This window comes from Bos javanicus, chromosome 11 (genome assembly GCF_032452875.1).
Source record: "Bos javanicus breed banteng chromosome 11, ARS-OSU_banteng_1.0, whole genome shotgun sequence".
Classification (NCBI taxonomy): Eukaryota; Metazoa; Chordata; class Mammalia; order Artiodactyla; family Bovidae; genus Bos; species Bos javanicus.
The window spans coordinates 60,122,895-60,147,459 of NC_083878.1; the positions used below are offsets into that span (position 1 = coordinate 60,122,895).

General features: G+C 41.3%; 1 long non-coding RNA gene across 1 annotated transcript in view; it reads right to left on the reverse strand.

Moving 5' to 3' along the window:
• Window positions 1-1,629: 1,629 nt before the first annotated feature.
• LOC133257192 (uncharacterized) overlaps window positions 1,630-24,565 on the reverse strand; it is a 136,754-nt gene continuing 113,818 nt past the window's right edge. The window contains exon 3 of the long non-coding RNA XR_009739442.1: window positions 1,630-4,372. This is a non-coding gene — a long non-coding RNA (uncharacterized LOC133257192). The remainder of the gene's footprint in view (window positions 4,373-24,565) is intronic.

The following is a 24,565-nucleotide window of genomic DNA, read 5'->3' on the forward strand; positions in this document are numbered from 1 at the left end:
CTTTCTTTTACTTTCTTAGCTTATTAATCATTCCCTCCCAAAGCATCCCCAACTCCATCACCTGTAATTTAAAGCAAAGATATTTTCATTTATTTTTAACTTTTTATTTTGAAATAGTTCCAGACTTTCATAATCACTGAAATAATAGTACAAATAATTCCCTTTTCCCATATTTCCTATATGTTAATATTTACTACATTTGCTTTATCATTTTCCCTCACTCTTTCCTGTTTGGCTTCTAAGCTCTTTCACTGCCTATGTAACCAATTACCATTACATATTAGATTCATGTTAGTATTATGAATTAGTATTAGTTACATATTAGTATTAGATTCCCTCTCTTTGAAATACCTAAGGTCATTTTGGGGAATTTTTTTTTTTTGGCTCAATCCTTACTGAAAATATGGGTAAGATTTTGTTTGAAAGTGTTCTTGCTCAAATAACATCAGAAACCACTGCCATGGATGATTGTCACAATCCTTTATTTTACTTTGTGCCCGTTTATTTATTCATTCACTCACATGCTATATCAGTTCAATTCAGTTCAGGTCAGTCGCTCAGTCATGTCTGACTCTTTGACCCCATGAATCACAGCACACCAGGCCTCCCTGTCCATCACCAACTCCCAGAGTTTACTCAAACTCATGTCCATCGAGTCGGTGATGACATCCAGCCATCTCATCCTCTGTCGTCCCCTTCTCCTCCTGCCCCCAATCACTCCCAGCATCAGGGTCTTTTCCAATGAGTCAACTCTTCACATGAGGTGGCCAAAGTACTGGAGTTTCAGCTTTAGCATCAGTCCTTCTAATGAACACCCAGGACTGATCTCCTTTAGAATGGACTGGTTGGACATCCTTGCAGTCCGATGGATTCTCAAGAGTCTTCTCCAACACCACAGTTCAAAAGCATCAATTCTTTGGCGCTCAGCTTTCTTCACAGTCCAACTCTCACATCCATACATGACCACAGGAAAAACCATAGCCTTGACTAGACGAACCTTTGTTGGCAAAGTAATGTCTCAGCTTTGAACATGCTATCTAGGTTGGTCATAACTTTCCTTCCAAGGAGTAAGCGTCTTTTAATTTCATGGCTGCAGTCACCATCTGCAGTGATTTTGGAGCCCCCCAAAATAAAGTCTGACACTGTTTCCACTGTTTCCCCATATATTTCCCATGAAGTGATGGGTCTGGATGCCATGATCTTCGTTTTCTGAATGTTGAGCTTTAAGCCAACTTGTTCACTCTCCACTTTCACTTTCATCAAGAGGCTTTTTAGTTCCTCTTCACTTTCTGGCATAAGGATGGTGTCATCTGCATATCTGAGGTTACTGATATTTCTCCTGGCAATCTTGATTCCAGCTTGTGCTTCTTCCAGCCCAGCGTTTCTCATGATGTACTCTGCATAGAAGTTAAATAAGCAGGGTGACAATATACAGCCTTGACGGACTCCTTTTCCTATTGGGCCCTTAGCAGGTAGCAGGACTTAGGTGCTAAGGACATAAAGGAGAACAAAACAGTTACAATAGTGACTAACATTTACTGAGATTTACTATGTATCTTTTAAGTCCTTTAACATCATCCTCTTGTCTTAGGTCTCCATTGCTGGGTAACAAACTGCCCTAAAACGTAATGGCTTAAACAAGAATTTATTACCTTAGTTCCTGCAGGTAAGAAATTACAGAGTGGTTTAGGAGGTTGGTTCTTGTTCAGGGTCTCTCAGGAGATTTCTGTCAAGATATTGATAGGGACTGCCGTTATCTGAAAGCTTGAGTGGGGCTTAGAGGATTCACTTCCAGGATGGCTCCCTCACAGGGCTGTTGGTAGGAAGCCTCAGCTCCTCACCACATGGGTCTCTCCATCAGCTGATTGTTTTCACAATAAGGTAACTGACTTCCCCCAGACGAATGATCCAAAGCCACAATGCCTTTTCTGTGCTAATCTCAAAGGCACTACCACTTCTGTTATATTCTATTTGATAGTCATTAAATTGTCCATATTCAAGGGAAGAGAACTTTAGCTGCATATCTTGGAGGGAAAAGTGTTGAAGAATTTTCAGACATATTATAACACCACCACACATCTCATATAATCTAACAACCCTAAATTTGTGACAGTCCCACTTTGTAGCTAAGGAAACGGAAACCACAGATCGTCAAGGACCCAAGGTCCCATAGCTGGCAAGTGATAGAATTGGGATTCCAATGCAGATTGACTCTAGAATTTGTGTTTTTAACCACAGTGCTATATTACCTTGATACAAAGATGCCTTGCACTCATGAAGCTTATATTTCAACAAAATGACTGACATTAGTCAAGCAATTTCTCTCTCTTGCTAATACACATACACAATTACAAACTATTTAAATCCCATGAAGAAAAAACACAGGGAACTATAGGAGTGCATGGTTGTGAAACTAGATCTAGTCTGTGGTAACAAGCTGCCGTATTTTGAGTCTACAAAGTCCCTGACCCCAAGTGCAACTCTTTAATGGGCTAGCAAACAAGTAGTTCCCATGCCTGACTACACATTAGAATCATCTAGAAGGCAGTTTAAAAAAATACTCATGCCCAGGACATAGCACAGGCCAATTAAACAAGAATCTCTGCAAATGGATCCAGACATCAATATATTTTAAAGCTCCTTGAGTGAATCCAGTGTGTGGTTGGGGTTGAGAAGTATTGCAGGGTTCAATTTCACCATACAAACTTGGACATGGAAATGCTTTAACTAAAATCGGATGGCAGAGCTTAGCTTCTACCTTGCTGCTGTGACTGGGGGTGCGGTGGGGGGGGTGGGGAGTGGCTCTCTTCTAAAGGAACTTTTCAACACATTTTAAAATTTAAAGTAATTTTTTTTTTTTTTTGGCTGCACTGTGCAGCTTCTGAGATGTCAGTTCCCCAATGAGGGATTGAATCTGGGCCACAGGCAGCAAAAACACCAAGTCCTAATCACTGGACCACAAAGTGCAGCTCAGTTCAGTTCAGTCGCTCAGTCATGTCTGAATCTTTGCGATCCCATGAGTCACAGCACGCCAGGTCTCCTTGTCCATCACCGACTCCCAGAGTTTACTCAAACTCATGTCCATAGAGTTGGTGATGACATCCAGCCATCTCATCCTCTGTCATCCCCTTCTCCTGCCTCCAATCCCTCCCAGCATCAGGGGCTTTTCCAATGAGTCAACTCTTCACATGAGGTGGCCAAAGTATTGGAGTTTCAGCTTTAGCATCAGTCCTTCTAATGAACACCCAGGACTGAGCTCCTTTAAGATGGACTGGTTGGACCTCCTTGCAGTCCAAGGGACTCTCAAGAGTCTTCTCCAACACCACAGTTCAAAAGCATCAATTCTTTGGCACTCAGCTTTCTTCACAGTCCAACTCTCACATCCATACATGACCACTGGAAAAACCATAGCCTTGACTAGACGGACCTTTGTTGGCAAAGTAATGTCTGCTTTTGAATATGCTATCTAGGTTGGTCATAACTTTCCTTCCAAGGAGTAAGCGTCTTTTAATTTCATGGCTGCAGTCACCATCTGCAGTGATTTTGGAGCCCCCAAAAATAAAGTCTGACACTGTTTCCACTGTTTCCCCAACTATGTCCCATGAAGTGATGGGACCAGATCCTATGATCTTAGTTTTCTGAATGTTGAGCTTTAAGCCAACTTTTTCACTCTCCTCTTTCACTTTCATCAAGAGGCTTTTTAGTTTAGGAATTCCCTAAAATTGAAAGTAATTTTTAAATGTCATGATTTGTGGAAGTTTTCATCTTTTAAAAAAACTTTTTCTTTTATATTGGAGTATAGCTGATTAACTATGTTGTGATAGTTTCAGGAGGAAGGTGGACAGCGAAGGGACTGAGCCATTCATATACGTGTAACCATTCTCCCTTAAACTCCCTTACCATCCAGACTGCCACATAATATTGAACAGAGTTCTCTAAGCTATATGGTAGATGCTTGTTGGTTGTCTTTTGGCAAAGAAAGGACACATATTGTCTTAAATATTTTGCTTGATTGAGAAATCACTTTTTATGAATGAGATAATTCTAATCTTCCTTGAAGCCAGAGGGCCACTTTTTCTCATGGGCCTCCATCATTCCAAATGTCAGGAAGCAAAAAGAAAATCATACCAGCAAGTGCAGAAGCTCCACTCCAGGGAGGGTTGCATAGATGAAATGAAGTTGAGGATACAAATTCTCTTTTCATTTCTGATGTGAGCTAAGTCTTTCTGATTCTTCTCTTCCAATCCTATTCAGAGGACTGTAGAATCATTCTGCTCCCAAGATTCTGAGAGGTTTATTCTACTCGTACAAGATAAGCTCAGCACTATCTTGTCTCTGGTAGGCTTCCTGCTTGTTCTCAGACTGTAGTTTCCTGGAGAGTTGAGACCAAGTGTCATTTATTTTTGAATATTCAGATCTTAATACAGTGCTTTACACATATCAGGTGCTCAAAACATTTGTATCATTGAACTAATATGTTATTGCATTTTCAGAGATTGAAGATGGTGATTAATTCAGCTAGTGAGACACAGAACCAAAGATGTCAAGAGAAGGGATGTAACACCTTCTCAGTACCTACTAACCGACTATATCACAATGCATGTGTATAAACCAGTGCAAATCTGTGAACATTTCCAAAAAATACATTTAAAACATACATTTTGCTGATGGCGCAAGAGCAGCAGCCTTGTTGCAATCTTTTAACTGGATTTTGGCTTCCTGTCTTGACCCCCAACCCATCTCCCATCCAATCCTCACATCACCCAAAGTAAGCTGTGATACTTAGAGAATATAAATGTGATCATATGACTCCCTTGGTAAAAATAACCTCAGTGGGGAGACCCATAGGGTCCTGTACCATCTGGCCTTTGCCTCCCTCTCCAGCTCCATTCCGACTTCCTCCAAACTCTTTCCACCCATGGACTTCTGCATTGCTGTTCCCTCTGCCCACAGCTCTTTTCCCAGGCCCTCGACATGGCTGGCTCCTTTATAGGCTCCACTGAGAGAAGCCTTTCCTGACCATTCTACCTAGAATGACTTCTCTTAAATTATTCCTTACCCCTGCTTGTTTTCTCCAAATCATTTTTCTCAATGTGAAATTACCTTACTTATTTACCTGTTTACTGTCTCTCTGAGCCTGAATATAGGTGCCATGAAGGTCAGAACCTCATTTTATCTATCTTGATTGCTCTTGTATCCCCAATATCTGGCTCACAGTGGGCATTCAGTCAGTACTTATTAGATGATTAAATAAACACATAGGAAAAGGAGTACTGTTATTCATTAAGGAGGTGTAAGGTATTACAGACAGAATAGTGGTCACAGATTATAAATATTTTTAAAAGTCTTTGCTATGTAAAAAAACCTCATATATTAATAATATTTCCCCAGAATCTTAGAATATTATTCTTCTATACTCGTGTCTTTTCCTTTTAAAATAGTTCTGTGGGGTGGAGGTGGGTGGCAAAAGGCGATATTTACTTTGGAAACAAACATGAAAATTACTTTTACTTTACATGCTGAGAGTAGAAATATGACCCTTATGCAATGCAAGATTTGCAATAAAGCTGAAAAGGACAAATGATATTAGCATTCCCATCTATTATAACTGGACCAGAACTTCAATCACCAGCTGAAAAAATAAACATGGGGTCAGCAGGCATTTGCCCTGTACCCTGAGTGCATTCCAAAGCAGAAACCATGCACAAATGACCTAAAGATCAAATGCTTTCTGATTTAGAATTCATGTAAAGCTATGCAATCCTATAGGATGAAGCGAGCCATGGCAGAGTGAGTGAAGTCGCTCAGTCGTGTCCGACTCTTTGCAACCCCATGGACTGTAGCCTACGAGCCACGGCAGAGTGTCCTTGAAACTGATGCCCATTGTAGGAGATAGTCCAGGGGACAGGGGAATCATATCTGAGCCAAAAGAAACTATATAGAATTTCTTGCTTTTTTTCCCACCTAGTGATCAAACAACTAGGGCCATGAACAGAAAGGTGATTTTGCTGGAGGTGGGATGGCTTCAATCCCAAGGTTTTGCAGCAGTTGCCTGGCTTCAGCAAGGAGCAAAGCAGGACACATGGAGGGCCAGCTTAGACGTCTATAGCGTTGTTGCTTGAGGTGAGGTGAGAGCCACTCTGGTTTGGCCCTGCTCTGCAAGGAAGCCTGATGTGAAGCAAACCTGGGTAAGGCTAGAGGACTCTGTGTTTATCTCTGTAATTAACAGAAAAAACTGAAAATGAGTAATATGCTCTGCTTGGTTTAGGGGTTATACAGAGGTATAAGCCACATCGCCATAATCTTCCCAACCACACGTATCTCAGATAATCTTGCCTTTTCTCCTTTTACCTGACTTTCAATTTCTTATGGTAGAGACAACAGAGATGATTGCTACTTCAAGTGCTTAGGAGTAGCCTACATTTATCTGCTGAAACACCTTCCTTTGGTTCTTTGAATGTGTCATGCTTCCTATTCTGGTTTCTATTGCTATATATCAAACATCCCCCAAATTTAGTGCTCTAAAACCATAGCCATTATTTATTATGCTCTCAAACTCTGTGGGCTAAGTGTGGGTAGAGCCTAGTAGAGATGTCTTGTCTCTGCTCCATGGTAACTGGGCCCTCAGCTGGGAAGACTGCCATGCTGGGGCGCAGGGCGGGTGTGACTTGAATAATCAAGGCACACCTTTGAGATCTTTACACGTCCTTTGTCCAGTTGAAAGGCTCTATGAAAGGTTCATTTCCCAGCCCTAGACAACCATTAATCTACTTTCTGTGTCCATATATTTGTCCACTCAGGATGTTTAATATAAATGGAAACCTCCAATATTTAGTCCTTTTAGAGTGGCTTCTTTCACTTAGCATAATGCTTTCAAGGTTCACTGCATCATGGTCATTCCTCTTACCTCCATTTCTCTCACTAACTCAGTATGTTCCCACCTGGCAGGATGTGCCAGGCTCTCTTTCTCGCATTGCCGTATCTTCGTGATAGTTACTGTGGATTGGCTCAGTCAGTATCCACTGCAACTTCCTTCTAGTGTGTCATCATCTATTGCAAAAGTTGGAATGTGATGCCCTGCACTTCCCAGAGTTCCTTTCAGCTAGACGCCAATTTATGTTCTGCCAATCAGCTGCTTGAATGTGAGACTTTGAATTCGGAATTCAGTAAAATCAGGAGAGAGTCATGTGTATTTCTGGCAGGGATGTAGCCAAGGAGACAGTGTGCTCAGTGGTCCTCAGCTTCCTGTGAGGGCAGCAGCACTTTCCCCCTACAGAAGAAGCAGTGTGATTCTGGGGGTCGAGGGTTGTTCCTAGAAGCTCCACCTAGAACCTGCTCCTCCAGCCCTTCCAACGATTTTGTACGCCTACTAACATCTGATAATAAGTGGATTCTGTTGTCCTTGGAAGGCACCTAAAGAGTCTCTATGATTTCTTCTCTTCCCTGCCTCCAATAAAAACAAAAGTCCTAAGTCATTCAACATAGGCAATTGGCTAGCTGCCCTGTTTTTAAAGATAGCCTAGAATTGAAATCTTTAATCTCACTTCCTAAATTACCCAATCACCGTCATAGTCAAGTAGTGTTTCTTCATATCTAAGTAAACATTTTAGAGCACTGCTGTCCAACAGAAATGTAATGCAGGCCATATATGTAATTTTAAACTTTCTAGTAGCCATATTAAAAAGTGAAATATTTAACTCTATATCAAAAATACCGTTTCAATATGTAATCAATATGAAAATTATTGACAGCAAGTCTTTGAAATCCAGTGTGTATTTTAAACTTATGCTGTTGTTGTTCAGTTGCTAAGTCATGTCCGACTTTTTGTGACCCCATGGACTGTAGCATGCTAGCCTCCTCTGTCCTCCACTATCTCCTGGAGACTGCTCAAATTCGTGTCTGTTAAGTCAGTGATGCAATCTAACCATTTTGTCTTCTGCCACCCCCTTATTCTTTTGTCTTCATTCTTTCCCAGCATCAGGGTCTTTTCCAATGAGTCAGCTCTTCACATTTGATGACCAAAGAACTGGGGCTTCAGCTTCAGCAACAGTCCTTCCAATGAATATTCAGGGTTGATATCTTTTAGGATTGATTGGTTTGATCTCCTTGCAGTCCTAGGGACTCTCAAGAGTCTTCTCCAACACCACAGTTTGAAAGCATTAATTCTTCCATGCTCAATGTTATATGTATAGCTCATCTTAATTTGGATCAGCCAGATATTCTATAGCAATGAGTAGCTGCCTATGTGGATAGTATAGTGTTAGAACTATTTAATACACTTCTACTTTTTCCTCATGGAGAGCAACAGACTGGATTCCTTACAATATACTTTCAGAAAAAAGACTAGAATTAGTAACTGCCTCATCCTGAATCCCGAGCTGTGTGCTGTTGCCCAGCACACAGTTTTCATTCAATTCCCTAACTACGTCCAGCCCTTTGCTGTCCCAGGGCTTTGGTACCTCTTAGTCCCTGGGACTGCAAGGAGATCCAACCAGTCCATTCTGAAGGACATCAGCCCTGGGATTTCTTTGGAAGGAATGATGCTAAAGCTGAAACTCCAGTACTTTGGCCACCTCATGTGAAGAGTTGACTCATTGGAAAAGACCCTGATGCTGGGAGGGATTGGGGGCAGGAGGAGAAGGGGACGACAGAGGATGAGATGGCTGGATGGCATCACCGACTCGATGGATGTGAGTTTGAGTGAACTCCAGGAGTTGGTGATGGACAGGGAGGCCTGGCGTGCTGCAATTCATGGGGTCGCAAAGAGTCGGACACGACTGAGCGACTAAACTGAACTGAACTGATCCCCCTCTACCCACCTTGTTCTCCTCTAGCTAACTCCAGCTTCTCCTTCAGTTTCAGCTGAGAAATTGCTTCCTCAGAGTCCTTCCTGACCACAGTCCCCTCCCCATATGAATTTTTATTCTTCCATAATTTTTGCCCACTGCATGCATTCATGCTAGGTCACTTCAGTCATGCCTGACTCTTTGTGACACTATGGACTGTAGTCCACCAGTCTCCTCGGTCCATGGGATTCTCCAGGCAGGAACACTGGAGTGGATTGCCATGCCCTCCTTCAGGAAATCTTCCCATCCCCTGCACTGGCAGGCAGGTTCTTTACCACTAGCCCTGGGAAGCCCTTTTGACCACTACAGTATGTATTTCACCTAGGAAGTTTCTTCTCATTTAGATATTAATCAGGGGAAATCCTGAGTCCATAGTAGCCTGAAATGAACCCAGGTTTCTTAAACTAGATACCCAAATCTACTAAATCTAGTCCCTGTTGCTAGACAGCTATGGCCTGTTCCCATTGACCCTGTATCCTGTCTTTCTGGGCCACAGCTGATTCACCAGGGTGGTTTGTCAGTCTTCAGGCTATAACCTTCCTCCTACTGCCCAATGCAGTAAGTCTGCCGGTTTGCGGGGAGGCAGCTAGAACAGTGTGGATGTGTCACAGCATATGAATAAGCTCTGCAGCTGAGCAGCTTTGAGCTAGAACCAGCCTCTATTCCAACCAAAGGAAGCCTGGTGATGACTCCTCTGGAACTAATGCTAGAGACCCTTTATCATGCCTTATATAATAAATCCCCTTTATTTTAACTTTTCAGTTCAGTCACTCAGTCATGTCCAACTCCTTGCGACCCCATGAATCGCAGCATGCCAGGCCTCCTTGTCCATCACCAACTCCCAGAGTTTACTCAAACTCATGTCCATCGAGTCAGTGATGCCATCCAGCCATCTCATCCTCTGTCATCCCCTTCTTCTCCTGCCCCCAATCCCTCCCAGCATTGGGGTCTTTTCCAATGAATCAACTCTTTGCATGAGGTGGCCAAAGTATTGGAGTTTCAGCTTTAGCATCATTCCTTCCAAAGAACACCCAGGGCTGATCTCCTTTAGAATGAACTGGTCGGATCTCCTTGCAGTCCAAGGGACTCTCAAGAGTCTTCTCCAACACCACAGTTCAAAAGCATCAATTCTTTGACGCTCAGCTTTCTTCACAGTCCAACTCTCATATCCATACATGACCACTGGGAAAACCATAGCCTTGACTAGACGGATCTTTATTGGCAAAGTAATGTCTCTGCTTTTTAATATGCTATCTAGGTTGGTCATAACTTTTCTTCCAAGGAGTAAGCATCTTTTAATTTCATGGCTATAATCACCATCTGCAGTGATTTTGGAGCCCCCAAAAATAAAGTCTGACACTGTTTCCACTGTTTCCCCGTCTATTTCCCATGAAGTAGCAAATCTCAATTCTCTGTGATCAAATGAATCTAAGCTAAAACACCAAATACAGTAGATATTTCTTTTGCTTCCAGCTGACAGCTTTCGTTCTCTGAGAACTGCCCCACCAGAAGGTGTGAGCCCAACCGGCTGGTACCCTTATAATAAGTAAGGCCCCTCAAGTGAATTTTAACCAGAAGATCTTTGCCTAAGACCCCTGTGCAGCATCTCCCAAGTTACCAACACACAACTTGTAAGCTGCCAGGTGACTGAAGCAAAGAAGGTACCTCCCTGGGCAATGTAGAGTAAGATTGAGTCTCAGTCTATAAATTCCTCTTGCTAAGAAACACTATTAATATTCATTCATTCTACAAATACATATTAAGTGTCTGCTGCTGCTGCTGCTAAGTCGCTTCAGTTGTGTCCGACTCTGTGCAACCCCATAGACAGCAGCCCACCAGGCTCCCCCATCCCTGGGATTCTCCAGGCAAGAATACTGGAGTGGGTTGCCATTGCCTTCTCCAATGCATGAAAGTGAAAAGTGAAAGTGAAGTCGCTCAGTCATGTCTGACTCTTAGTGACCCCATGGACTGCAGCCTACCAGGCTCCTCCGTCCATGGGATTTTCCAGGCAAGAGTACTGGAGTGGGGTGCCATTGCCTTCTCCAATTAAGTGTCTACTATATCTATACACCAAAAATTTGAATGGTTTCAATTATCTTATGTGTGAATCTAAATTTGTGGAGTAGACTTCGACTCCAACCATTATTTGTCACATGGTTTTATTTTTATTTTTTATTTTTTTTTGTCACATGGTTTTAAAGTAAGCTTTGTTCTACATCCCTCCACCCCAATTGCCTTCCAATTACTGTCTGGCCTAGGATGCAAGCTGAGGATTGTCTGCAAGGCAGAGAGCAGCACAGTGGTTGTCTCACTTGAGAAAAAGCTGCTGACTTTCCGTATTGTTTCTTGGGAAAGCGACCAGGACTACGAGAGGTTATGCTTCAAAATGCAGCTGTGTTTAAGGCATTCACAGGAAAGCAAACAGTGCAGTGATAGTGGAATGTGTGTTTATTGAAACACTTAGTGGAATGCCTGGAAAGTCTCTGAGATGAGTCATTAGTGATCTATATAATTGTTAGGTGTTCTAGATACTTTAAGGGCTTCCCTGGTGGCTCAGACAGTAAAGCGTCTGCCTGCAGTGCGGGAGACCCGGGTTCAATCCCTGGGTTGGGAAGATCCTCTGGAGAAGGAAATGGCAGCCCACTCCAGTACTCTTGCCTGGAAAATTCCATGGAAGGAGGAGCCTGGTAGGCTGGGGTCGCAGAGTTGGACACTGAGCGACTTCACTTCAGATACTCTAAGTTTGGTGGCCTTTGTCAAGCTTGTATGTATTTGCATTCAAGAATTAAATTCATTCAGATAAAGACTGAAAGAAAAAACAATTAGGCTTTCACCTAGGAGAAAATCCTCTAGAAGAATGATTCTCTTTTGAGTATGAGAATGCCAGAAAAAAAAAAAAAAAAAAACTTTTATTTTCCTTATGACTGCAAAAGTAACAGGCTCATTTCAAAAAATTTAAACATTACAAAGTATTTATTTACCACCTACTATGTATAAGACCCTTGTTGTTTTTGTTCAGTCACTAAGTCCTATCTGACTCTTTGCAACCCCATGAACTGCAGCATGCCAGGCTTCCCTGACCTCCACCATCTCCCAGAGTTTGCTCAAATTCATGTCCATTGAGCTGGTGACACTATTTAACCATCTCATCCTCTGCCCCCTCTTCTCCTTTTATCTTCAATCTTTCCCAGAATCAGAGTATTTTCCAATGAGTCTGCTCTTCGCATCAGGGGCCAAAGTTTTGTAGCTTCAGCTTCAGCATCACTCCTTCCAGTGAATATTCCGAGTTGATTTCCTTTAGAATTGACTAGTTTGATTTCCTTGCAGTCTAAGGGACTTTCAAGAGTCTTCTCCAGCACCACAATTCAAAAGCATCAATAACACCCTAGACTAGTCACTGAAGATACAACAGTGAGCATAAAATAGACAATCTCTTATAAACACACCATCCAGAGAAAGCATTACAAACAGCTTGTTGCAGTTTGTTCTAGTCGGTACACATGTCCAGATTCTAACACATGGTGAGAAGTCTATGGTCCCTGGCTCTCCTGCTAAGACGTGCAGGTCAGAAAGCTGCTCTAGACGTCTTAGGTGACACATTTGGCCTCACAGACTTCTATCTCTGCACCATACATTTCTGAGAGTCAAGACCTGCAGAACTACATCACTTGATGGGAGCTATTTCCATGAGAACAGGTACAAAAGCAAGTGAAAACACATTTCCTGGTGGATGTTGGTAAACAGGGAAACTATCTTATTTCAGATCCAAGGCAACGACCAGGTATCTGCTAGGTTAGTGTCTTACTTAGAGCCTTACTAGGGCCCAGTAAAGACTGAATGTTGAGACCAGTCTTCCAGTTGCATTTGAAGGAAGAAGAGGCTTCCTGTTGCTCTTGTAGAGTTCAATAGGACAGGTGTACACGCACATCGCTTTTGAAAACATGATTTTCCTAAGTCTCTGACGTCAGCACCCTCCTCCCACCTCCGAGATGCTGAAGATGCTGGGTGGAGCTTTGACATTAGATGCTCTCATTACAAGCTGTCTTTTGTGTTTCAGTTTAATGATAGCCCTGGGCATACAGCTCATAATCTTACTTCAGGTTGAGAGGCATCTTTTCTGCAGTTTGAAGTTTTTTATTTATAACTAAGTTGTCTTCTTCAGTGATGCTTTAATTGGGAATTTTGGTCTAAATATTCAAGAATTTTTTTCATGGGCAAAGGTCTTTTACAATACATATTTTGCCAGTTTTGATTAAATAATTTATGCCACCACCTGGTCTTTTTAGGACTTTTTCATTATTAAATTTTTTATAATTAATTTGTGTTTGTGCTGTGCACAAATGTGTCTAAAATAACCTTTCAAGCAAACCCATAAATCTTTTACAAGGACTATACTGATGTTGACCCACATCTTCTATTTTTAAAATTTCCCCTCACCAAGGCCAATTTTAAAAAGTACTTATGTATTATTAAGGGGAGAGCTATTATTCTCTAGTCTAGACTAACATTCCTAAACAGCATATATTTTAGACTTCAAAGCCTTTATGAATATCAAAAAGCATATGGTTCTGGTGAATAGTAAGTTTGTCATTTCTACAAATGTAAAATAGCTCATTTAGCTAGAAAACCTTTAAATGACTCTTTTTGGAAGGAAAAGTTGTAACAAAGGTAACAAAGCTATTTAATTGTCTTACTCTCCCCTGACAATCTGCCACCCTTCTACTCTTACCTCCTCTTGTAGAAATTGGAGGAATTCTCTACATAACACAGGATTGATGTTTCTCATTTAAAATTCATATGCATGCCTCAGAGTTCTACCAGAGACGAATGAGGAGCAAATTGAAGTGCTCATAGAACCTCTCAAATTGACTCTGGCTAGGGTTGTGATTTTTTTCATCTTAAGAGAAAACATGTTAATTGTAGTAACTTTGGAAAATACAGGCAGCCACAAAAAAAGAAATAATAATGTATAATAAGCCCAACTCTCAAAGAAAAGCAGTATTAACATAACAGTGACTCTCTTTTCCAGATACAGTTATACAATTTTCTTCAAAAACCAAACTGGGAAAGCCTAAGGATAATGCCTAACCTACTGTTTTGTAACTTGCTTTTTTCATTTATCAACATGATGTCACTTCTCCATTTTTTTATTCTTCCAACATTTGGAATTCCATCACCTACATGAACTGTACTAGGTTGAACTAGTTCCATATTTATGACTCTTTAGTTTGTGACCATGTTTTTTGGCAATAGAAATAAGTTGCAGTGAGTGTTCTGATATGTATACCTTGGTGTGTAGCTACGATGCTTTCCTTAGGATAATGTGGGAAACTCAAGCAGCAGAATTTGCAGGATCAAATGTTAAGGACCTTTTTCAGGTTCTCAGTCCATATTAAATGATAATTGACAGACCCCAGGAGAAGGGCATATTTCACTGTTGAGGCTCCCTCAATCTCACTGTGGAATTCTTAGGAGGACAAAGCTGACTGGTCATTTCAGCACCGAATGGTTTGAAGAGTGAATAATCTTTTTAAATGACAAGAGAAGTTCTGATTGCTGGTAACAGAGATGCAAATAACAGACTACATAGATATCTATGAAATCTTAGGGTATTTTAGCTGAGATGTTTCAGAAAATAACTGTTCTGTCCGAGCTACAGAAATAAATATATTTTCTTAAACATTTTTTTTTTTTTTAGTATATAAAACATGTACAGCAGGATGGATATGTATAGCTGCCCAGGCCACACACAGCACAGCTCCAAGGGTGCAATTTATCCAGATTAGAATATGAATAGTGTACTGTTAACTTCTCTGGTGGCTCAGAGGTAAAGCCTCTGCCTACAATGTGGGAGACCTGGGTTCAATACCTGGGTTGGGAAGATCCCCTGGAGAAGGGAATGGCAACCCACTCCAGTATTCTGGCCGCCACCCGCCCCCGCCCCAACAAAAAAATGGCCATTCCCTTCTCCAGTGGACAGAATGTGGTCTACTGGAGAAGAGAATGGCAAACCACTTCAGTATTCTTGCCTTGAGAACCCCATGAACAGTATGAAAAGGCAAAATGATAGGATACTGAAAGAGGAACTCCCCAGGTTGGTAGGTGCCCAATATGCTACTAAAGATCAGTGGAGAAATAACCCCAGAAAGAATGAAGGGATGGAGCCAAAGCAAAAACAATACCCAGTTGTGGATGTGACTGGTGATAGAAGCAAGGTCTGATGTTATAAAGAGCAATATTGCATTGGAACCTGGAATGTCAGGTCCATGAATCAAGGCAAATTGGAAGTGGTCAAACAGGAGATGGAGAGAGTGAACATCGACATTCTAGGAATCAGCGAACTAAAATGGACTGGAATCGGTGAATTTAACTCAGATGACCATTATATCAACTACTACAGGCAGGAATTCCTCAGAAGAAATGGAGTAGCCATCATGGTCAACAAAAGAGTCCAAAATGCAGTACTTGGATGCAATCTCAAAAATGACAGAATGATCTCTGTTCGTTTCCAAGGCAAACCACTCAATATCACAGTAATCCAAGCCTATGCCCCAACCAGTAATGCTGAAGAAGCTGAAGTTGAATGGTTCTATGAAGACCTACAAGACCTTTTAGAACTAACTCCCAAAAAAGATGTCCTTTTCATTATAGGGGACTGGAATGCAAAAGTAGGAAGTCAAGAGATGCGTGGAGTAGCAGGAAAGTTTGGCCTTGGAATACAAAATGAAGCAGGGCAAAGGCTTATAGAGTTTTGCCAAGAGAACGCACTGGTCATAGCAAACACCCTCTTCCAACAACACAAGACTCTACACATGGACATCACCAGATGGTCAACACTGAAATCAGATTGATTATATTCTTTGCAGCCAAGGATGGAGAAGCTCTATACCGTCAGCAAAAACAAGACCAGGAGCTGACTGTGGCTCAGATCATGAACTTCTTATTGCCAAATTCAGACTGAAATTAAAGAAGTAGGGAAAACCACGAGACCATTCAGGTATGACCTAAATCAAATCCCTTATGATTATACAGTGGAAGTGAGAAATAGGTTTAAGGGCCTAGATCTGATAGTAGAGTGCCTGATGAACTATGGACGGAGGTTCATGACATTGTACAGGAGACAGAGATCAAGACCATCCCCATGGAAAGGAAATGCAAAAGAGCAAAATAGCTGTCTGGGGAGGCCTTACAAATAGCTGTGAAAAGAAGAGAAGCGAAAAGCAAAGGAGAAAAGGAAAGATATAAGCATCTGAATGCAGAGTTCCAAAGAATACCAAGGAGAGATAAGAAAGCCCTCCTCAGCGATCAACGCAAAGAAATAGAGGAAAACAACAGAATGGGAAAGACTAGAGATCTCTTCAAGAAAATTAAAGATACCAAGGGAATATTTCATGAAAAGATCGGCTCGATAAAGGACAGAAATGGTATGGACCTAACAGAAGCAGAAGATATTAAGAAGAGGTGGCAAGAATACACAGAAGAACTGTACAAAAAAGATCTTCATGACCCAGATAATCATGATGGTGTGATCACTCACCTAGAGCCAGATATCCTGGAATGTGAAGTCAAGTGAGCCTTAGGAAGAATCACTATGAACAAAGCTAGTGGAGGTGATGGAATTCCAGTTGAGCTATTTCAAATCCTGAAAGATGATGCTGTGAAAGTGCTGCACTCAGTATGCCAGCAAATTTGGAAAACTCAGCAGTGGCCACAGGACTGGAAAGGTCAGTTTTCATTCCAATCCCAAAGAAAGGTAATGCCAAAGAATGCTCAAACTACCGCACAATTGCACTCATCTCATAAGCTAGTAAAGTAATGCTCAAAATTCTCCAAGCCAGGTTTCAGCAATACGTGAACCATGAACTTCCAGATGTTCAAGCTGGTTTTTGAAAAGGCAGAGGAACCAGAGATCAAATTGCCAACATCCACTGCATCATCGAAAAAGCAAGAAAGTTCCAGAAAAACATCTACTTCTGCTTTATTGACTATGCCAAAGCCTTTGACTGTGTGGATCACAAGAAACTGTGGAAAATTCTGAAAGAGATTGGAATACCAGACCACCTGACCTGCCTCTTGAGAAACTGATATGCAGGTCAGGAAGCAACAGTTAGAACTGGACACGGAACAACAGACTGGTTCCAAATAGGAAAAGGAGTCCGTCAAGGCTGTATATTGTCACCCTGCTTATTTAACTTCTATGCAGAGTACATCATGAGAAACACTGGGCTGGAAGAAGCACAAGCTGGAATCAAGATTGCTGGGAGAAATATCAGTAACTTCAGATATGTGGATGACACCACCCTTATGACAGAAAGTGAAGAGGAACTAAAAAGCCTCTTGATGAAAGTGAAAGAGGAGAGAGAAAAAGTTGGCTTAAAGCTCAACATTCAGAAAATGAAGATCATGGCATCCGGTCCCATCACTTCATGGGAAATAGATGGGGAAACAGTGGAAACAGTGTCAGACTTTATTTTGGGGGACTCCAAAATCACTGCAGATGGTGACTGCAGCCATGAAATTAAAAGACGCTTACTCCTTGGAAGGAAAGTTATGACCAACCTAGATAGCATATTCAAAAGCTGAGACATTACTTTGCCAACAAAGGTCCGTCTAGTCAAGGCTATGGTTTTTCCAGTGGTCATGTATGGATGTGAGAGTTGGACTGTGAAGAAAGCTGAGTGCCAAAGAATTGATGCTTTTGAACTGTGGTGTTGGAGAAGACTCTTGAGAGTCCCTTGGACTGCAAGGAGATCCAACCAGTCCAGATCAGCCCTGGGTATTCTTAGGAAGGACTGATGCTAAAGCTGAAACTGCAGTACTTTGGCCACCTCATGCGAAGAGTTGACTCACTGGAAAAGACTCTGATACTGGGAGGGATTGGGGGCAGGAGGAGAAGGGGACGACAAAGGATGAGATGGCTGAATGGCATCACCGACTCGATGGACGTGAGTTTGAGTGAACTCCGGGAGTTGGTGATGGACAGGGAGGCCTGGCGTGCTGCAATTCATGGGGTCGCAAAGAGTCGGATATGACTGAGCTACTGAACTGAACTGAACTGACTGAGTGAACCGTTGGCCCTCTGCATACAGTACACAAAGGTTCAAACAGGTATATGGTAAGAAATTAGTTTCTCTGCTACCTATACCCTGATGGCTGTCCTATCTGAGGGCAGCGGCTCAGTCTTTATCCTTTTCAAGATATTCTATGCACGTACAAAAACTTACATACCTACCCCATTACATCACAGACACTGTACTGCTCTTGGCTTTATTATACTTAACCACAGATCTTGCTAATTGTTCCATATCAGTATATCTTGAGTTTGTTCCTCTTTTCTTTTAATGGCTGAATGATACCTCACTGTGTGATTGTTTAAGGCTTTTTTTCATAGGTAGGAGAATTGTGGTATTATTGGAAATAAGACACTTAAGCTTTAGAAAGCATTAAGTGTTTAGTCGCTCAGTTTCCGACTCTTTGCGATCCCACGGGCTGTAGCTTGCTGGGCTCCTTTGTCCATGGAATTCTCCAGGCAAGAATACTGCAGTGGGTTCCCATTTCCTTTTCCAGGAGATGTTCCTGACCCAAGAGGCAAACTGAGGTCTCCTGCATTGCAGGTGGATTCTTCACTGGCTCAGATGCAACTGACTAGAAAGCATTAGGATGTTAATATATTGTGTTGTGGGCATGCCAAATCTTAAAACTGGTAGTGTGAAACATGAATTGTTTGTGAAAGTTGTTAGGATTAGAAATGGATCCTGGAGTCATTCGATGTGTGAGAATACAGGCTGAACTGCTATGACAAAGATACCATAAATTTAGTGGCTTAAATAATATAAGAATTTATTTCTATCTCACATACCAGCCAGAGATAATTAGTCAAGGGTTGGTAAGGTGACTCTGTCATCCTCTACTTCTGGCTCCAGCTCCTGCCATCACATCTGCATCTCAGATAGGAGAAAGGAATCAAAGAGGAGTGAAGGGCATGCCTACTACCTTAAGAGAATGACCGGGAAATGAGGCATATAAATTCTCACATCCGACTGGCCAAACTTAGTCACATGTCTTGCATTCCATGGCCAGCTGCAAGACTGCTGGCTGTCTCAGGCTGAGTTCCAATAATAAAGGAAAAAAAGAATGAATATTGGTGGAAGCTAGCAATCTTTGCCATACTCACAGATACTGTTAGGTTAAATTCCCTAGGAAAAAAAAAGACTGGGAGATTCATTTGCAGAGTTATTTTTCCTCTTGTGGTAAAATGATATAAATGTTACCATTTTAACTACTTTTAATTGTATATTCAGTTCAATGTAATTAAATGCATTCACATTATTGTGCGACCATCTCCACTACTTCAGAACTGTTTCATCTTCTTGAACTGAAACTCTGTAACCATTAAACATGAACATCCCATTTTCGCTGTGCTCAGGATTTTATTCGTCATACCCTTGGGAATCAACATCTGTGTGGGAGTGAATGCAGGAGGAGTGGGCAGCCAGGGAGCTGAACTGAGTGAGCCTCAGTTGAGCCTCAGCTGACTCAGTGGGAGGTCTGGAGCAGGATGGGACCCTGGAGATGTCCCATCTTGAGCAAGGGGTCTGGACTCTATACCAGGCAGGGAAAAGGATTTGGGGCAGGCTTCCCAGGAGGCGCAGTGGTAAAGAATCCGCCTGCCAATGCAGGAGACATAAGAGATGCAGGTTCCGTTCCTGGTTCAGGAAGATCCCCTAGAGGAGCAAATGGCAACCCACTCCAGTACTCTTGCCCGGGAAATTCCATGGACAGTGGAGCCTGGCAGGCTATAGTCCATGGAGTCACAAAGAATCAGACACGAGTGAGCGACTAAACACACACACACAGCACTTACCAGCTGAGGGCAATTCCTAGAGAAGGATTCAGCTAAGAGCTTTTGGTAACCAACATGCTCAGCCTCTGGGGGAATGAGTGCCTGGGTCCAGACCAGAGGATAGGGCAACACACCACAGCATCCATGACACTCTGCCTCTTATCCACTCAGAGCCACTTGCTTCATATGATAAATCCACTTTCCCCAGAATTTGGGTTGCTCTCTTTTCCTGGGGAAAACTTAAAAGAGGAAGAACTCAGCCCTCACCATGGCAGGTGGTCTCCAGGTGCAAATAAAATTCACAGCTGTGCTCTTCTACTACATGTCCCAGAGTCCCCTTACCCTCAGGCAGCACCACTGCTGGTCTAAGCAGCTTCCTTTGTGGTCTGGATGAACCAGTCCCTCAACCCAGGGGAATTCTAGAACAGGTATGACTGGTGCTTCAGAGATATCCCACCTTGAGGCAAGAGGACTGGCCCTTCTCTTTCCCACATGGAACAAACAGTGGATGAGGGCTTTCCCCAGGGAGGGGATGTAAACTTGGGTGAGGTTGATTTCTTTGCATGAAGGCAAGGTGTAGAGAAGAACTCAGCTGAGAGCTGTTATCTTCCAAACTTCCCAGCAGCTAGGGAAAATAAAGCTTCAGTACAGTAGGGGTATTTGGGGTGATATACCAGTAGACACTGCAGGGATTATAACTAAAATTTCAAGAGAGAATTAGATAAAAAAGAGAGTCAAGGACACTTCACTGAAGAGACTCTCACATTTATGTGACAACAGAGTTAAGAACTGGTGCAGAAAGAGACACCAGAGATAGACGAGAACATGGAGAGGGGAAAGCCATGGAAAATATGGAAGCAGATGGGAGGAGGCCACAGGAAGCTGGAGTTTATCAATCCGATCTCCCAACTTTAAAGCTGAGCAGCTCTAGACCAAAAAGAACAAGGAGTTTAATTCCTGCTCAGTCAACAAGTTTGTGTCAAAGCCAGAACCAGCATTCAGATTTTCTGATTCCCTCTCCAATGTTCTTATCTCTGTGTTTCCTCCTTTTAGCCTGTCAGTGATCTTTCTTACTTAGCCTTGGTGAGGGTGGGGAAAATTTAGTGACACTCTGGAGTGGTCCATTTGTGGGGGCTTGGTTCCTAAATTCGTTACCTTTCACAAAAAAGTTTCTTGAATTATGTATATATGATTCTTCTTGAATTATATAGAGAGTTCTTCTTTTCACATTGAATCATGTCCACAAAGTGACATTATTGAATGTGAAGGGAGTCACTAACAAGTCTATATGTTATTATGAAGGAACTTCAGGAAAAATTCTTCTGTGGAGCGCTGCCTACCTTGTCATAAGTTTGTTACAGAAATGAAGGATGTTTCTTTCATTTCTCTGCCTTAAATATAAGACTGAAGTTGCTAGTACTTTCTTTGTCTCTTTTTTCTAAAGCTTATCATGATGTGCCAAGAATATTTAATTAAAAAAACACCAGATGCAAGGGGTTGAATTATCATTGAGATATTATAAATTAGAAGTTTATTTAGTCTTATGCATCCAGGACTGTGGTTATTTTAGAACAAAAGCTCCCCGGGGAGGTGAGGGAAACAAAACCTGATGATTGGTTCCTGAAATCTGGTGCTATACCCCTTAGTTTTCTATATAGATTTACAGTTTGCAAGGGAAAGGCCTTGTGCCTGAATGAGGCGTGTGGGCCCTACAAGCACACATTGAGAAGATATTGAAAACTAGGGCTTGAAATTCCCGGGTAGCCCAGTGGGAGGAAACAGTCTTCACAGGGGCCTGATGACAGAAGCAGATCCTGCTGTCACTGTACCCTCTTCACCACATAATGTGGCCAGTCACTGAAGGACAGAAGGCAACTAAATCAGAGATTACATGTTGGCTGTGGGGACAGAAAGGGAGGCTAGAACTCTGCTTCCTCCAGCTACTTCCCTCTGCTTTGTCAGAGGAGCAGGTCACTTTTCTAATTTGTCTTGTTTTATTTTGCTTTGCTTTTTGATACTGTTGACAACTTTTAATAGGCCAATAATTTTATTCAGATGTTCAATAATGATCTCTAGTAGCATATTAAAAATATTCCAAGTTGACAGTGTATGTATCCCATCTAATAGCTCTAAAAATATTTAATTTCAATATGTTCTTGAACAGAACTTTGGGACTGATTCTAAGGAGGCTCAAATTCTACCCACTTACTAACCACTTAAGCTTATTATATTCAATGATATTGAGCAACATGGGCCACATTTCCTCTCAGAATACATTTGTGTATCAATATAGTAAATTAAATTTATTTGAGCTAATTTTTAATTCTCAGATGAGAAACAAATCCAAAAAAAGTCATTTTATTCAGAGACTCAAGATCTTCATTCATGTTCTAAAGCTAAAACATATATCTGAATACAAAATATAGATACTTGAAAATACCTGGGAGACTGAAATGTTCAGTTTTCAGTTAAGATCTTTGATATTGTGTGTAGAGAACATGCTTTCCCCCTACGATTAAGAACAAGGCAGGGGCCTTGGCTGGCAGCTCAGAGATAAAGAATCTGCCTGCCTGCTGGACACATGGGTTTGATCCGTGGTCTGGAAGGATCCCACATGCCATGAAGCAACTAAACCATTGCATCACAACTATTAAAATTGTGCTCTAGAACCCGGGAAAGGCAACTACTGAGCCCATGCGCCTCAACTACTAAAGCATGCATGCCCTAAAGCCTGTGCTCTGCAACAACAGAAGCCACCACAGTGAGAAACCCACACACTGCAACAAAGAGTAGCCCCTGCTCCCCACAACTAGAGAAAGTCTGCACAGCAGTGAAGACCCAGAACAGCCAAAATAAATAAATAAATAAAATTATGTAAAACGATTTTAAATAAAGAACAAGGCAAGAATGCCCACTTTAGCCAATTCTATTGAACATTGTGCTAGAGGTCTTACATAGTGCGGTAAGGTAAAAATTTTAAATGAAAAAATAAAAATAATTAAAAAATTTTTAATTAGACAAATTAAAAAATTTCTCTTCCACTAAGTAAAACTCATTTTATTCACATATGACATTATTATCTATGTAAAATCTTAAAGTAATCCAAAGGCTAAATGCATTTAGCAAGTTCACAAGATACAAGTCAATGTATAAAAAGCTATCTGTTTCTAGCAACAAAGAATTAAAATTTAAAAAAATCACAATAACATCAAAAAATGAACTATTTGGTGATAAATTTAATATAAAATGTTCAAGACTTTCAAGACTGAAAAGTATAAAATTTTGCTGAGAGAAATTTAAGAAGGCATATATTATTAGAAAGACTTCCTGTGTTCCCAGATTTTAATTAGCTGAATTAGTTGAATTGAAAGTTGCTCAGTCATGTCTGACTCTTTGCCACCCCCTGGACTATACAGTGACCTAGGGCAGGATACTGGAGTGGGTAGCCTTTCCCTTCTCCAGGGGATCTTCCCAACCCAGGGATCGAACCCAGGTCTTCTGCACTGCAGGTGGATTCTTTACCAGCTGAGCAATAAGGAAAGCCCAAGAATACTGGAGTGGGTAGCCTATCCCTTCTCCAGAAGATCTTCCCAACCCAGGAATCGAATCGGGGTCTCCTGCAATGCAGGCAGATTCTTTACCAACTGAGGTATCAGGAAAGCCCTTTAGAAGACTTAATATTGTTAAGATGGCAATATTACCCAAAGAACTCTACAGATTCAATGCAATTCCTATAAAAATCCCAATGGCAGAAATGGAAAAGTTAATTCTTAAATTTGTATATAATTGCAAGAAACCCTGAAATGACAAAACAATCTTGAAAAGCAAAACTGTTTTGTTTTTGTTTAAACAAAAACTTACATATAAATGTTAATAATAACCCTATTCAAAATAACCAAAAGGTGTAAATGACCCAAATGTCCACTATCTGATAAATTGGTGAACAAAATGTGATATATATATATATATATATATAATTCAGCCTTAAAAGAATAAAGAAGAATAAAGTAGTACTGGTACATGCTACAACATGGATGAAACTTTAAAAAGTTATGCTAAGTGAAAGGGGCCAGACACAAAAGATCATATATTATATGATTCCATTATATAAAATATCCAGAAAAGGCAAATCCATAGAAACAGAAAGCAGATTAGTCGTTGTTAGAGGCAGGAGGAAGGGAGATGGGGAGTGCCTAATAGATACAGCTTTGGGGGTAAACATTCTGTAATTAGATAGTGGTGATGGTTGAGGGTGATAAATTTAACATAAAATGTTCATGACTTGTACACCAAAAACTACAAAATATTGCTAAGAGAAATTAAAGACTTAAGGAAGTAGAGAGAAATACTGTCTTATGGGTCAAAAGATTCCATTTACGATGTCATTTCTCCTAAAGTGACCTATATATTCAATGTAAGTTTTCTTAGCTGCAGAACAATTGACATTTGTTGTAAGAGGCTATCCTGTGCACTGTAAGATATTTAATAGCTCTACTGGATTCCAATAGCACCTCCTAGATGAGACAACCAAAAATGTCTCCAGACACTTCAGTTAGGACCCAATGATTCAATACAATTCCAATCAAAATCCCAATTGTGGAAATTGGCAAGGTGATTCCAAAGTTTTTATGAAAATGCAAAAGACCTAGAAAACCCAAAACAATTTTTGTTTTAGTTGAATAGTTGAAGGACTTACAGTATCTATTTTCAAGACTTATCATAAGGTTGTGGAAGTCAGGACATTGTGATATCAGTAGAATGATGATTTGTTCAGTTGCTAATTCATGTCCGACTCTTTGCAACCCTGTGGATTGCAGCACGCCACACTTCCCCGTCCTTCACTATCTCCTGGGATTTACTCAAACTCATGTCCATT